At 47.6% G+C, this 14,477-nt stretch overlaps 1 protein-coding gene across 2 annotated transcripts in view; it reads right to left on the bottom strand.

Moving 5' to 3' along the window:
- The window catches only part of Extl3 (exostosin like glycosyltransferase 3), a 92,127-nt gene extending 80,508 nt beyond the window's left edge, over positions 1-11,619 (bottom strand). The window contains exon 1 of one of the 2 annotated variants that reach the window (XM_021181878.2): positions 11,544-11,619. The gene's annotated coding sequence lies outside the window, so the exon portion shown is untranslated. The remainder of the gene's footprint in view (positions 1-11,543) is intronic. The other variant, XM_021181879.2, reaches the window with a different exon arrangement.
- Between the last annotated feature and the right edge of the window lie 2,858 nt (positions 11,620-14,477).

Here is a 14,477-nt window from a genome sequence, read left to right on the forward strand (position 1 = left end):
TGACATAGTATCTCATACCCAAATGTGTAGATAGGAGTGCTTCATATCAGGAGTTTTTCAGGTTTATGAGTGGTGAAACATTCCTAAATGTGAAAATGCTCTGAAACCCAAAACTTTCTGACCGTTGGGGTCAATGCTCCAGTTTTCGATTTTGGCATCTACCTTTGGATTGGGAGTGCTCGGCTTGTGTGTGCTGCTGGTATCAGAGGTCCTGTGCTAACCTTCCAAAAGTCAAACAAATTTGAGAGGACAGAGGAGGTTGGAAAGCCCTCTGCAGCATAATTTTCTTTCTCTCCCAAAGATTTGCCTTTTTTTTTCCCTGTAATCCTAAAAAGTTAGTGCACTCAGTGGGTCTCGGCTCCTCCTGCTAAGCAGCGCCGCTGCACTACCTGACACAGAAGGCAGAGAGTCGTCCTCTCTTGGGAGTGGGTACAGCCAACACTTACTACATTTCTATCACTTCCCAATACAGCCCATCAAATGATGACACTATCAAGAGATGAGCCCTTCGATGAAGTCACCATTCCCAAGGAGCCAATCACTACCCCAGAGTGTACCTGTAAATATGGCTACTTGGGAATCAAGCCTTCAACACATGAGCATGGGTAGGGGAGCGGGGGCAGGGGTGGGGGGGGAGAGGATATTCCAGATCGAAACCATGAAAACTACTGAATTGTGGTATGAGAAAGGAGACAGGGCTCCAAGCGATGGAGAATTTTAAACTGTATCAGTATCTGATGGTCCTGAAATGGTCCCAAATATGCAGATGCGTGAGCATGGAACTAAAGAGATGTGACGACATTGATGACACAGGCACTCATCTGTAACCCTCACACACAGGAGGCTGAGGCAGCAAGTCGGCTAGCCCTCACCACATATACACACTCAAACAAGCAGCAAGCCCTCAATAGCATCTCACTCACTGAGAATTATTTTATATTAATTTTTTTAAAGACAAGGTCTCCCCTGTGTAGTCCTGGTTGGCCTGAACTCACTATGACTAACCATGTAGACCAGGCTGGGCTTGAATTCAGAGATCTGCTGACCTCTGCCTCTTGAGTGCTGGGATTATAGGTATGCAGCTCCACACCCAACTAACTTTTCTTTTTTTTATATGTCCTCAGATCGAACTTGATCCCGGTAACCTGATCTCTCTGTGAACTCTGCCTCAGCCTCCTGTGTGTGAGGGTTACAGATGTGAACAGTCGCATCTGGTGGAAGACAATTGATGAGTCAGTCTCCAATACTATCTCTCTGTTTATAACTGCACACTGGATGATCTAAACCATTAGATCCTAATATAGTGTAAAGTATTCCACAGACCGAAGCCCTCTCTCTCCTTTCTCATACAATGAATGCTCCCAAGACAATTTTTATTTTATTTGTTTACCTTATTCAAGGACCCTCAGAGAGCAAATTTAGTGCTAAAATTAAATATTTGTCTCCTCCCTAGACAAGTAAAATTTGTAAGACTATCTCAGAAAAAGAAACAACCCCACCCACACACCCCCACCCCCACCCACACCCACACCCACACAACATGGGCCTGCAGAGATGTCTCCTCAGGTAAGCACTTGTTGCTCTTACAGAGGACCAGGGTTTATCTCCCAGCACCCACAAGGCAGCTCACTGCCACCTCTAACTCCAGTTCCGAGAGATCCAACGCCCTCTTCTGGCTTCCACCAGCACTGCATGCGTGTGGTACACAGACAACCATAAAGGTGAAAAAAAATACCCAAACACATTTTTTAAAGCATTTTTTGGAAACAATGCGAATTCTCTTTATGTTCTGCTTAGTTTTACTGGGAACCTTAAAGCGCTCTAAAAGAATTAACTAGAGTAGAGAAAGGGATGTGAATAAACATTTCTCCAAGAAGGTGCCTAAGTGACCCATAAGCTCACAAAAGATGCTTAGTGTCACTAATCAGCAGGGAAATGCAAGCTGGAATCGTGAGACGAGTGACACATCACACCCACAACCGCGGCTGGATTGAAAGAAAGACCGAGCCGGGCGTGGTGGCGCACGCCTTTAATCCCAGCGCTCGGGAGGCAGAGGCAGGCGGATTTCTGAGTTCGAGGCCAGCCTGGTCTACAAAGTGAGTGCCAGGACAGCCAGGGCTACACAGAGAAACCCTGNCAAAAAAAAAAAAAAAAAGAAAAAGAAAAAAAAAGAAAGAAAGACCGAGGAGAAACTGGAAGCCTTGACCCTTTGGACACTGGCAATGGGATATAAAGTGGTTTGGCCACTACAGAAAACAGCTTGGCAGCCCCCTCCCCCACCCCGAAGAAGTTAGCATGGGACACCACATGACCCAGCAGTTCCGTTCCTGAGGAAAGAGCCAAAAGAATGGCACGTGAACAGATATGACCAACCGTGAGGTGAACGGATGCTGTGTACAACAGCATCGTGCTCGCTGTGAAGAGTGACTAATGCCTACAGGCATGGAACGTCACCACGTCACACGGAGCATGTGAAAAATAAAAACTTACATTTTAATTAGAAAGAAACTGTAGCACAGGATAATATACATATGGCTGGTAATAGAGGAAACATTTTAAAATGAGACATGAGAGCACAAATTGTAAATACGTGATTATGAAATAATTGACATCATCAAACTTGAACTCATCTATTCAATCCAAATTAGCTATAAACTGAACATGATTAAAATACACTGTAAACTATATGAATTGTCAAAGAATAAAATATTTTAACAAGTAAATTATAAAATGAAGGGGCTGGAGAGATGGCTCAGTGATTAAGGGCACTGACTGCTCTTCCAGAGGTCCTGAGTTCAACTCCCAGCAACCACATGGTGGCTCACAACCATCCATAATGAGATCTGATGCCCTCTGGTGTGTCTGAAGACAGCTATAGTGTACTTATGTATAATAAATAAATAAATAAATCTTTTAAAAAATATATAAAATGAAACAATGAGCATGAAGCTCGGTGTGGCAACTCACTGCTGGTGGTGGTGGTGGTGGTTTTGGTCTTTGAGACAGGGTTTCTCTGTGTAGACCTGGCTGTCCAGGTACTTGCTCAGTAGAGCAGGCTGGTGTCAAACTCAAGAGATTCGCCTGCCTCTGCCTCCTGAGTGCTGGGACTAAAGTCATGTGCCAACACTACCCTGCAACTCACAACTTTAACCCCCACCACTGAAGTTAAGAGAGGTTTGAGAAGGATCACAAGTTCAAGGCCGGCAGAGGACACATAGGGAGTTCTATGCCAGCACAAGGCTCCTTCTCAACTGAAGAAATGGCTCAGCAGTGAAAAGCATATATTGCTCTGCCAAAGGACCCAGGCTTGAGTCCCAGTATGCACATGGTGGCCTACAACCATCTGTCACTCCAGTTCTGGAGTATCGGGTGCACACTCCTGTCCTCCAGAGGCACCAGGCACACATGTGCGTCACATGCAGACAAAACACCTACGCACATAATAAAATAAATATCGAGACGCTGGAATACAGGAGGCATCAACTGTTTCCATCAAGGGATGCCCCTGACCATCTCCCCATGCCCACGCTGTGAGCTCTCCAGCTACAGCATGGCTTCTCCTCTTGCCACCAGAAGACCTCTTTTCTACAGACTGAGGAGGCAGCTACAATGCCCCCTGGGTATAAAGACTCACTCCAAGCAGAGCTGTCCCAGGTCCCTCCTCCCTCCGCTCCCACAGAGATAATGAAGGATTCTTGTATCCAATGAAGAGCTCTCCAACATCTTTCCTCCACTGCACCTACCACACGGCAAGAATGTCAAGGAGCCAGAAATGACAGTGACAACTTTACAGGGGATGGGGCCGAGGGGATCTCCAAAGCAAGGCTCACCAAGGGAAGGGGGTGGGGAGGAGGCAGAGTGTTAGGCCTAAACGTTCCTAGCCCTTTAAAGTCAACTGAGGCATGATTTAAGTGTGGTACTAAGTTGGAAAGAGTCCCCTCTCCCCAGCCCTGTTTCTATCCCTTTTCCTCTCTACTCCTCCATCTCTCTCCATCTCTTTGCCTCTCTTCCTTTCTCTTCCCCACTTCTCCCTCTTGACCTCTTGAGTGTGTGTGCAAGGGTGGATGCGTGAGTGCAGGTGTATCTGTCTCCACGCTCGTGCTGTGTGTGCATGTGTGTGTGTGTGTGTGTGTGTGTGTGTATGTGTGCACATCGGTTGGTTGGTTGGTTGGTTGGTTGGTTGGTTGGTTGGTTGGTTTGAATGAGCACTGTCTCCCATACTCTCTAGCCTTTGTACACTTGGTCCCCAGCTGGTGACATTGCTTGGGGAGGTTTAGGAGGTTCTAACTTGGTACAGGAAGTAACGCTGCTTGAGGTGGGCTTTGAGGTAAAAAGCCCCCAAGCCATTTCTACTTCATTCTCTCTGCTTTGTGCTTACATTTGAAGATTTAAGCCCTTGGCTCCCTGCCCCTACTGCCATGCCTGTCACTTGATGTCACGGTTCCCTGTCATATCCCTCTGGAACTTTAAGCCCCAAATAAACTCTCCTATAAATCGCTTTGATCATGGTGCTTTGTCACAACAGAAAAGTAATAAATACTGTGTGTGTGTGTGTCTGAGAGAGAGAGAGAGAGAGATAGAGAGAGAGAGAGAGAGAGAGAGAGAGAGAGAGAGAGATTTCATATTGCATCCAAGTCCTCATATGTGTCAGACAAGCACTGAGATCCACGCCCCAGCTCTCTTTTCCCTTTTCATTCTCTGTAGACCAGGCTGGCCTCAAACTCACAGATAACAGCCTGCCTCTGCCTTCTGAGTGCTGGGATTAAAGGCCCGTGCCACCACTGCCTGGCTTCTTCTCACATTTGAAGACAAGGTGCGATCCTCCTGCCTTAACCTCTGGAGCAGTTGGGCTGACCAAGGCCTGCAGTACCAGGCCTGGCCAGAGGTAGAGTCTCTGAAGTGGAGGCACGTATATGTAACAGGGCACAGAGGCTCTCCCAGGGGAAGCTGCCTCTGATCCAAGAGCTCAAAGGACCAGTAGCAGTTTGTCAGTAGCATGGGTTGGGGGCAGGTCGCCATCTTCCTATAATGGGAGTTTGCTTATGAGAACAGTGGGATTTGGTGAGCATTTTTCAAAAATGTTCCTGACCACAATGTGAGGCATAGACGGGATAGGTGTCCAGACAGAGTGAGAAACCACTAGGAATCAGTGGCAGGAATCCAATGAAAGCCCAGGGGCCGAGTGGGTACAACAGGCTGGAGATGGAGGAGCTGGCCCAGGCAAGATGAGGACGCAGCTGAGAGACAAAGGCCTCTGGAGCAACCTCAAGACTTCCAGCACTGGCGTCAGCTCATGTTCTTGGCTGAGGCCATTTGAGTGGCTGGTTGTTTAGTCCTCCAATCTGTCACTTGAAACTAGAGAGTTCCAGGAAGAGGGGATCAACTAGAGTGGGGAGCCCAGGGAAGATGCCACAGAAAGAGGGGCCTAAGGGTAAGAACTGTGTGAGGCTAAGGAGTGAAAACACTAGGAATCAGCGGCAGGAATCCTGAACACAGCAACTGCAGGGAAGCCTGAGCCAACAGCCTCTGGCCCCTGAGAGATGCTCGACCATGGGCTGAGCTGCAAGGGCAGCACTGGTGACCTCTGTGAAGACGACTTCAGTGGTGAGGTGGGAACAAAGCAAGAAGAGGAGTGATGCGGGGTGGGAGGGAGCCAGTGAGCACAGGCAAGTCTAAAACCAAAGCTGTTGTGTGGAGAGGAGGGTGGCTGGGAAAGGTGGTTTGGATGGTGAGATGGGAGTGCGGACAAAGGCTAATGAGACAGATGTGGAGGTTAGAGGACAAGGCTAGGACACAAGTGACCTGGTAACACACACCTGTAAGCCCCTCCCTCAGGAAATGGAGGCAAGAGGATTTAGTTTAAAGATCCTACTTTCAGAGGAGAACAGAAACAAAAACAATACCATTGTTCCAATTCAAGGGCTAGGCACCCCAAGCTAAAAGGAACAGGAAAAGAAGAGGGTACATGGGGGCTGGAGAGATAGCTCAGAGGTTAACAGCACTGGCTGTTCTACCAGAGGTCCTGAGTTCAATTCCCAGCAACCACATGGTGGCTGTAATGAGATCTGCTGTCCTCTTCTGGCCTGCAGGCATACACGCAGACAGAATGTTGTATACATAATACATAATAAAGAAAAAAAGGGGGGGGAGGAGGAGGGCACTCGTGAAGTTAATCAATGGGTTTGACAGCCTTGATGTAGTAAAGGGAGCAAGGGTCCTTTAATGACCTGCTATAAACTGACAAGCTGATGGAGATGAGCTATTGGAAGGCATTAAAAAAATCACATGGCAGGGTAGCTGGTGAGAGCCACTGGACAGCCTGGCTATGGTGGCTCAGGTCACAAAGCTGATGCAGAAACACTGCTGCACAAGGACAGCTTGAGCTGCTTAGCAAGTTCCAGACCAGCCTGGCAAAGAGGGAAAGAAAGCAAAGGCAGTAGGTGAAAGGGAAACGATGCATCTATATATGTTAGGTGCTGGGAAGATGGCTCAGGCAGGAAGGTGCTTGCCTTGCAAGCATAAGGACCCGAGTTCAATCCCCAGAACCTGTATAAAAAAGCCAAGGGTTGTGGCAAGTGCATGTCCTTCCGCACATTAGGAAGGTGGGAACAAAGGGATTCTTGGGGTGCTCTAGTAGAAAGAGGAGACCCCCCAGGCTACTGAGAAACCCTGTCTGTCTCTCCTCTGTCTCTCTCTGTGTCTCTGTCTCTCTGTTCCTCTCTCTGTCTTTCTCTTTGTCTCTCTCTCTCTCTCTCTGACTCTCTCTCTGTCCTCTCTCTCTCTCTCTGTCTCTCCCCCCCCCCCGTCCCTCCCTCCCTCCTTCTCCCTATAAGGTCACAACTCTCTTAAGAGCACACTGAATACTTGGCCAGAGCAGACAGCAGGCGATGCTAGATAAGGCCCTTTCCTTTGAGGACCCAAAGATTCAGGTGAGGAGATGAGAGCTCATGTGAGACACTACAGTGGAGACAGCTACCAACCGTGACTGCCTGCACTTTTCAAATGCTGTCTTTGTTTTTGGACTATGTTGCTCCACCCATCACGAAATAGCCACAAGAATACCTGAATCACAAGAAGACTTGATTCAAATACTGTCTGGTTTTTGTCTGTCTGTAGCCCAGGGATCCATCCTCAGAGTGACTACCAGAGGTTCTCAAGTCCCTCTGCCCACCTCCATCATCACCCTCACAGCCCATTCTCTGAACCCTTGGGGACTACACACTCCAACCACTTCCGAACCACAGCAAGTAGGAGGCAGACGTGGAACAGCAAAAGCAATCTTTTTTTTTTTTTTTTCTTTTTTTGAGACAGGGTTTCTCTAACATAGTTCTGGAGCTCGCTATGTAGACCAGGCTGGCCTCACACTCTGAGCTGCTTCTGCCTCCTAGGTGCAGGAATTAAAAGCATGGATTCCAAGCCCCATCTCTGAATGTGCTCTAAGCCATCTCTCCAGCGTCACATCTTCGATGATGTTCTTACCGTTTCCCTCCCTTCTGGTTTTTGTCTGTTTTTGCTGTTGTTTTAGGACGGGGTCTCTCGTGAACCTCAGGTTGATCTTGAGTTTATTTTATAGCTGAGGCTGGCCTGGAACTTTGGTCCTCTACATCTACCACCCAAGTGCTGGGATTACAAGCAGGCGCCACTATGCCTGGCTGCATTTCACCACCTCGATACCCAGAACCAGCAGCCAAACGCATACGATTCTAACCACACAGTCTCCATTATCAGTTGTATGTTTATAACTTGCTGCCACAAGGCTAACAAGATGACAGACCTGGTTAGCTTCCTGCTTGGACGGGTGGAGCAGCTTCATCAGCTCAGAGTCTTTGTTGGTACCAAGCACTAGTCTGGCCATCGAGGATGGATTTTGGTTTCACATACTCACTGTGCCTGGGCTTGTGCAGTGACCCTGGGCCAATGACTTGGTAACCCTGGGCTAGCCTCTTCTCATCTATAAGTAGAGCAGGCTAAAGAGCACTAGCTATATCTCTGGCTGTCTTACAGTCTTGGTCTCTGGTGACCTGTCAAAGAATCTAGCTAGTATTCTTTTCTTGGGCTGGATTGTATAAAATACCTTTTACCTTCCCCCCCCCCCCCGCAGAATTGCATTTTTGATCTTACCTTATCTCAAATTTGACACAAGCACCTAGACAATATGATGGCTAATGAGACTTTTTCTGTATATGATAAAATATATAAAGACATACAATGTACTATATTAGCCATTAATTTTTTTTTGAGATAAGGTTTCACTAAGTTGCCTTTGGCTGGCCTGTAACTCTGTGCAGTCCAGGCTAGTCTTGAATTCACAGACATCCACCTATTTGTTTTCCCAGTGCTCAGATTCAAGGTATGCATGTGTCTTAGGGTTTCCATTGCTGTGAAGAGACATGACCACACCACGGCAACTCTTATAAAGGAAAATATTTAACTGGGGCTGTGTGATTATGTATGCTCAGCCCAGGGAGTGGTACTATTAGAAGGTGTGGTCCTGTTGGAGTAGGTGTGTCACTGTGGGAGTGGGCTTTTAAGACCCTCATCCTAGCTGCTTGGAAGCCAGTATTCTGCTAGCAGCCTTCAGATGAAGATGCAGAACTCTCAGATCCTCCTGTACCATGCCTGCCTGGATTCTGCCATGTTCCCACCTTGATGATAATGGACTGAACCTCTGAACCTGTAAGCCAGCCCCAATTAAATGTTGTCCTTTATAAGACTTGCCTTGGTCATGGTGTCTGTTCACAGCAGTAAAACCCTAACTAAGACAGGCTGATTTACAGTGTCAGAGGTTCAGTCCCTATCATCATGGTGGGAAGCACGGCAGCTCGCAGGCACACTTAGTGCTTGAGGAGACAAGAGTTCTACATCTTGATTGGAAGGCAACCAGGAAGAGACTATCTTCTATAGGCAGCCAGGAGGAGGATCTCCACCCACACTGGGTGGAGCCTGAGCATAGGAAGTCCCAAAGCCCACCCCCACAGTGACACACTTCCTCCAGTAAGGCCATACCTACTCTAACAAGGCCACACCTCCTAATAGTATCGCTTCCTATGGGCCAGGCATATTAAAATCATCACAGCATGGATACTTAGTTCTATTTCTGGGCTTCTTCATGGCCGGAGGTTGGCAGGAAGAGATTCTTCATGTTGATAGGAAACAGAGAAAAAGAGATTAACCACATACTCGTATGTGGTAAACATGTGTTCGGAGGAGTATGCTTTAAGAATGAGGCCAGAGGAAAATGCTGGGTGCCCTGTTCTGTCACTATTCCTCAAGACATAGGCTCTCTCACTGAACCTAGAACTAGGTTGGTAACCAGCAAGCTCCACCAATCCTCTCTCTGAGTGCTTGCCTCCCAAGCACTGGGTTACAGTCACACACAGCTTTTTTGAACTCAGATCGTCACACTTACCGGTGAGCCATCTCCCCAGCCCTGAGATTAACCAATTTAAGGATGCAGCTCTACCACACTGGTATGTTCACTGTGCTGTATAACATCACATGTTTTTCTAGAACTTCATCTCCTCAAATCCTTATCCATTCGACACTAACTCTGTATTTCTTCTGCCACAACTCCTGGCAATCAGCATTCTGTCTTCTATTTCCATCAACCTATTTACTCTAAGGACCTTGTTCAAGTAGAGACATACATAATTTATCCTTTGGAATTGGCTCACATCACGAAGCATGGTATCTATCTTACTCTTCATCTGTCTGGGTTCTCGAATTTCCTTCCTTGCCCACTGTGATTTTGTTATAGCTTGACCCCGCTTACCAGGCACCCTTAATACTTATGTCTGGTGTCAGCTTTTACAGACGTAAAGCCCTGGCACTGTGGCCTGGCCCATCCCCATGGCAAATATATGCTGCAGTACCACACTGTCTGGGTTGATTTACCTTCCTAGGTTAGCTCCAGATGCTGAAGTTTAAATTATCTTTGCATTTCCAGCCCCAGCACCATAGGATGTCTACCGAACGGGAGCCATGTATGGATAACTAGGGTGGTGTTCTGTCTTTACAAAACAGGCTGGAACAATCCCCGAGTAATGAAGTCACTCAGAATAACCATTAAGGTAGGTTCCTGCTTTACAAAGATTTAGAACCCAAACAGTTAGTCAACTCCTCTCCTTGAGCAGAGGTAATTCAGTAACCATTTAGAAGCATTGGGGGCAGGGGAGGCTGGGCACGGTGACACCCACACTTTTAACCCAGCACTTGGGAGGCAGAGGCAGGTGGATCTCTGTGAGTTTGAGGCCAGGCTGTCTATATAGTGAGTTTCTGGAAAGTCAGGACTACATAGAGAGACACTCTCTCAAAAGAAGAAATGAATACTTTAAAAAAAAAGACTTTTTTTGTTGTTGTTTTGATTATCAAGTCAAGAATTCTAGCAACCAAGAAAAGGAATGTGTGTTAATTATTTACATTTTAGGTTTGGAAGACACAATGAAGATGGTTTTCATATTTCAGCCTGCTTGGTGGCAGAAACGTCTGAGAATCAAGCTTGCCTGATTTACCACCCACAGCCTCCCACCAAGAGACTCATTTGCTGGTTAGGATTGTGTTCACCTGGATTATCACCTTTTTGCTATAGTTTTTCTAATTATAAACATTACTAAGGAATAAGAAATTTCTTAGAGTTTAAGTAAAAGCAAATCAATTGGCTTATGAAAATGGATGTGTAACAGGATAAAACAAGCCTTTCAAATACAATTTATGGAGCTGGAGGGATGGGTTGGAGGTTAAGAGCACATTATATTCTCAGAGAGGATGGGAGTTCTAGAAGTTCCTAGCATACCCACGGTAACTCACTACCATCCCTAACTGTAGGGATCCGATTCCCTCTGCTGGCCTTCAGGCACACACACAGTGAATATACATACATACACGCAGGCTCAAACACTCATACACAAGGAAAAAACTAAAACATGATTGGACACATGGGTCTGAGGAAGAACCTTAATGGGCATTCCGACCTGAAGCCTCCAGGTTGTGACATTCCCAAGGAAACAGAAAATAAGAAAGGAGACTTAAAGGACTAAGTCCAAGAGAAGCAGAAATAGGCTGAGGGGGCAGACACACTCAAGTCCAAACCGCCAGGCATTTCAGTGCTTCCTAGTTACCGAACCGTACTTTTTGCAAAGTTCTATGAACTCGCAAACTAAGACACTCCAATCAATGAGGAGCTGGGCCCCCCAGGGGCCATCCTGAGTGGCATTCAGGGTTTCTGGGACATCAGGGCCTCAGCGGCTCAGCTCAAGGGACAGCACCTTCTGAGAGGAGTGGCAGCTGCCACTCATCCCTGCCCGCAGTGCGCGCCCTCGAATCCATGGTTCTAATTTCCCACCAGCCACCTGCGCCCGAGAGTCACATCCATTCCCACGAGAGGGACAGCTTGGAGCTGAACAAAACACCACAATGGATCCCAGACGCCCCGAGTAGGTGTCCTGAGACTTTGGAAATGCAAAGCTTTTCTACAGATCCCGCAGTCACGCCCGCACCACTCTAGAACATCCCGCCCTCAAGGGACGAGCCTCCAGAGCCCCTACCTTGCCACAGCACCAGGAGCCGAGGTCTGCAACAACCGCTGACCTCCACGTTAGCAGAATACTTGGTCCGGCCCCGCCCCCGACGGCAGACCACGCCCCTCCATGCCTTTATCAGTTAGGCCCCGCCCCGAAGCTCAGGTCCCGCCCCCAAAGCCAAGTCCCACCCCGCAAACTCGCCCAAACCCTCAATAGACCACGCCCCATATATATAGGCCCCGCCCAAACATTCAGGTCGCACCCTTGATGGGATGCCCCGCCCCACCGTTTGAGGTTCTGCCGCACAGGCGCAGCAGCAACTCTGACTGGCCCGCCTAGCTTGCTTGAAGCCCGGTGCATTGTGGGACACTCAGGCCAATGTCGGGCCTGTGCTGACCCCTGGCGGGCGCTTCTGTAACAGCAGCCAGAGTGTGCGGGCTCGGACCCTGGGGACCTGGGCTGGTTGCCAGTTGTTCATTAAAATATCTAAATAAAACGGAAACCACTAAATCAACTGGAGCCCCTTCCCTCCGAGTAACACAAACGAAAACTAAAACACCGACGGCAATAGAAAATCTACTGAAACCAGGGAAAAACAATTGAAAGCGAGAAATGATGTCAAGATGACAAAGACAGATCAGCAGAGTCCTAGACACTTATGGAATGCTATTGCAGTGGGGCACAAAAAATTAAAAGCGCCCAGGATAGCCATTTAATATTCCTTACATTTCTCTTTCTTTTCCTTCCTTCCTTTCTTTTTACTGGCTTTTTGAAACGGGTCTTTATGTACCCTAAGCCAGTCTTGAACTACCTCTGCCTCAGTCTCTCAAAGCCCTGGGATTCCAGGAGCATAGCGCCATATCCACCCATCCTTTAATGTATTGTTAAATAATTTCTAACTGATTTCAGTTTCCCCACACGGTGGGGTCTTGTTGTTTGTTTTGTTTTGAAACAAGATCTCTCTCTCTCTCTCTCTCTCTCTCTCTCTCTCTCTCTCTCTCTCTCTCTCTCTCTCTCTCCATAGCCTTGGCTGTCCCAGAACTCACTATGTAGACCAGGTGGCTTCCAGCTCTGCCTGCCTCTGCCTCTAAGGGCTGGGATCAAAGGCATGCACCACCAGGCCCAGCTCATCTCAGTGATTTTTAAAAGATACCAAAACACAAAAATGTTTCTGATGTCTTAGAGAACCGTAACAATTAGCCTGTCTGCAAATCATGGCACAGTATCAGAAGGAAACTATTTCTTTGGGAGTGTGTTAGCTTGGTAGACTTCTCAAAGAGCTCAGACAGGAGCACACTCCAGAGGCCAGCAGTCTGTGAGTAGAGACTGGGACACTCAGGCCACCCCAGCAAAGTGGGCTCCAGTGCTGAAAGCTGAGAGGGAGGAATCTGTGCCCGCCCCTCTTCCTGGGCTTACAGACAGCATCTTCCTGGTTACAGTGTTTCACACTGACATGCCTGCATCCCTGCTTATAGGACCAGTCATATTTGCTCTGTTCCAATATACTCTCATCCTAAACAAACTGCGTCTACAATGACCCAACTTAAATCAGATTCCCTCTGTGGTATTGGGGGTGTAAAACTTCAACACATAAAGGGAGAGAGTATGACGACGCAACCCAAAACTGGGAGTAAACACTGGAAATTCACAGCATAATCTTAGGAAATTCCTATAAAAACAAATGGATGGCAGAAAGGCTGTAATATTATAATACATACATATACACACATATATGTAGATGCATATACATATATGTAATATTATGTATGTATATAGACAAATAATATTAATATAATTTAAGCACAGTAAGACCAAACTAATTATTCTTTTCTTTCTGCCTGTAACATCTCTCTTGCCTTTCAAGATAAGCCTGGAACTGTGGATGAGCTAAGCTAGCCCTAGAGACTTGGGAAACCTGCACAGTGTGTAGCCTGGTCTGGGGGAAGGGCCCATTTCTTGTATTTGAACCTCAGAGTCTTGGGCAGAGAGAATATGGCAAGGCCTCCTACTGACAAATTCCAAGTTCAGGGGTGGCAGTTTGACCAAAGTCCCCAGGTTGGAGAGGATGTCTCACAGGTACAAAATTTCTTCCACAGCTGAGCCATATCTCTCAGGTAGCCCAACTATACAAACCAGACCACTGTGAGAAGCTTTGGACTGTCTGCAAGAAACAAAGCCTTGCGTAGCATGCCAGAGCTGTGTTTTCTTGCCAGAATCTGGGAGAACCCAAAACCCAGCGCACAGAAGCTCTAGTTTGCAGTGTGCATGGAAGTCTATGCCATAAACATTCCTGGTCGATTTCAGCCTACCCACAAGAGGACACAGAGCGCAGTATCAGGAACTTTAACACGCCATCGAGAGAGTGACTGACTTACCAGTGATCCTCTAAGCACCAGCCACATTCAGGAGCCCTGAAGGCAAAAGCAGAAGCCACTGCTCTTGTGACATAGACACAGAGTTCAATTGGGCAGCGGTGCTGGCAGGGAGCGGGGAACAGCGGGCAGCCAGTGAGAAACAGGTCTCAGTGAGACACAGGACAGCAAGACAGCAGGGCGTCTGAAAGGAGCCTGAGAGCAGCTACCAGGAGATGGTGCTTGCCTCCAGAGCTCACTCGGGACTTGTACTCTGGCCAAGTGGAATCAATAGTGAGGTAATTCAGCTTTTCCCAGATTGAGGGCAACGCTCTCCTTCGGCTTCCAATCCCTGAGGAGAAAGTGGTGGGAACACAGGTGGCCAGGGCAGCATGCCCAGTGCTCACACAGGTGACTGTCATCACTGCGCTCATGGCCACCTCAGGGCGTTCTCCTGTTTCTCCACCTGCACCCAAGATCACTCACATGGGCTCCTTTACAGCGGATGGCCTTTGTACTACGCAGGTCACAAGACCTAGAATTGGGTGGGTCTCCTTTTACTTTAATGGCTCCTTAAGAGGCCCCATGGACCCTAGAACTAAAGCCC

Source organism: Mus caroli, chromosome 14 (assembly GCF_900094665.2).
Source record: "Mus caroli chromosome 14, CAROLI_EIJ_v1.1, whole genome shotgun sequence".
NCBI classification, from domain to species: domain Eukaryota; kingdom Metazoa; phylum Chordata; class Mammalia; order Rodentia; family Muridae; genus Mus; species Mus caroli.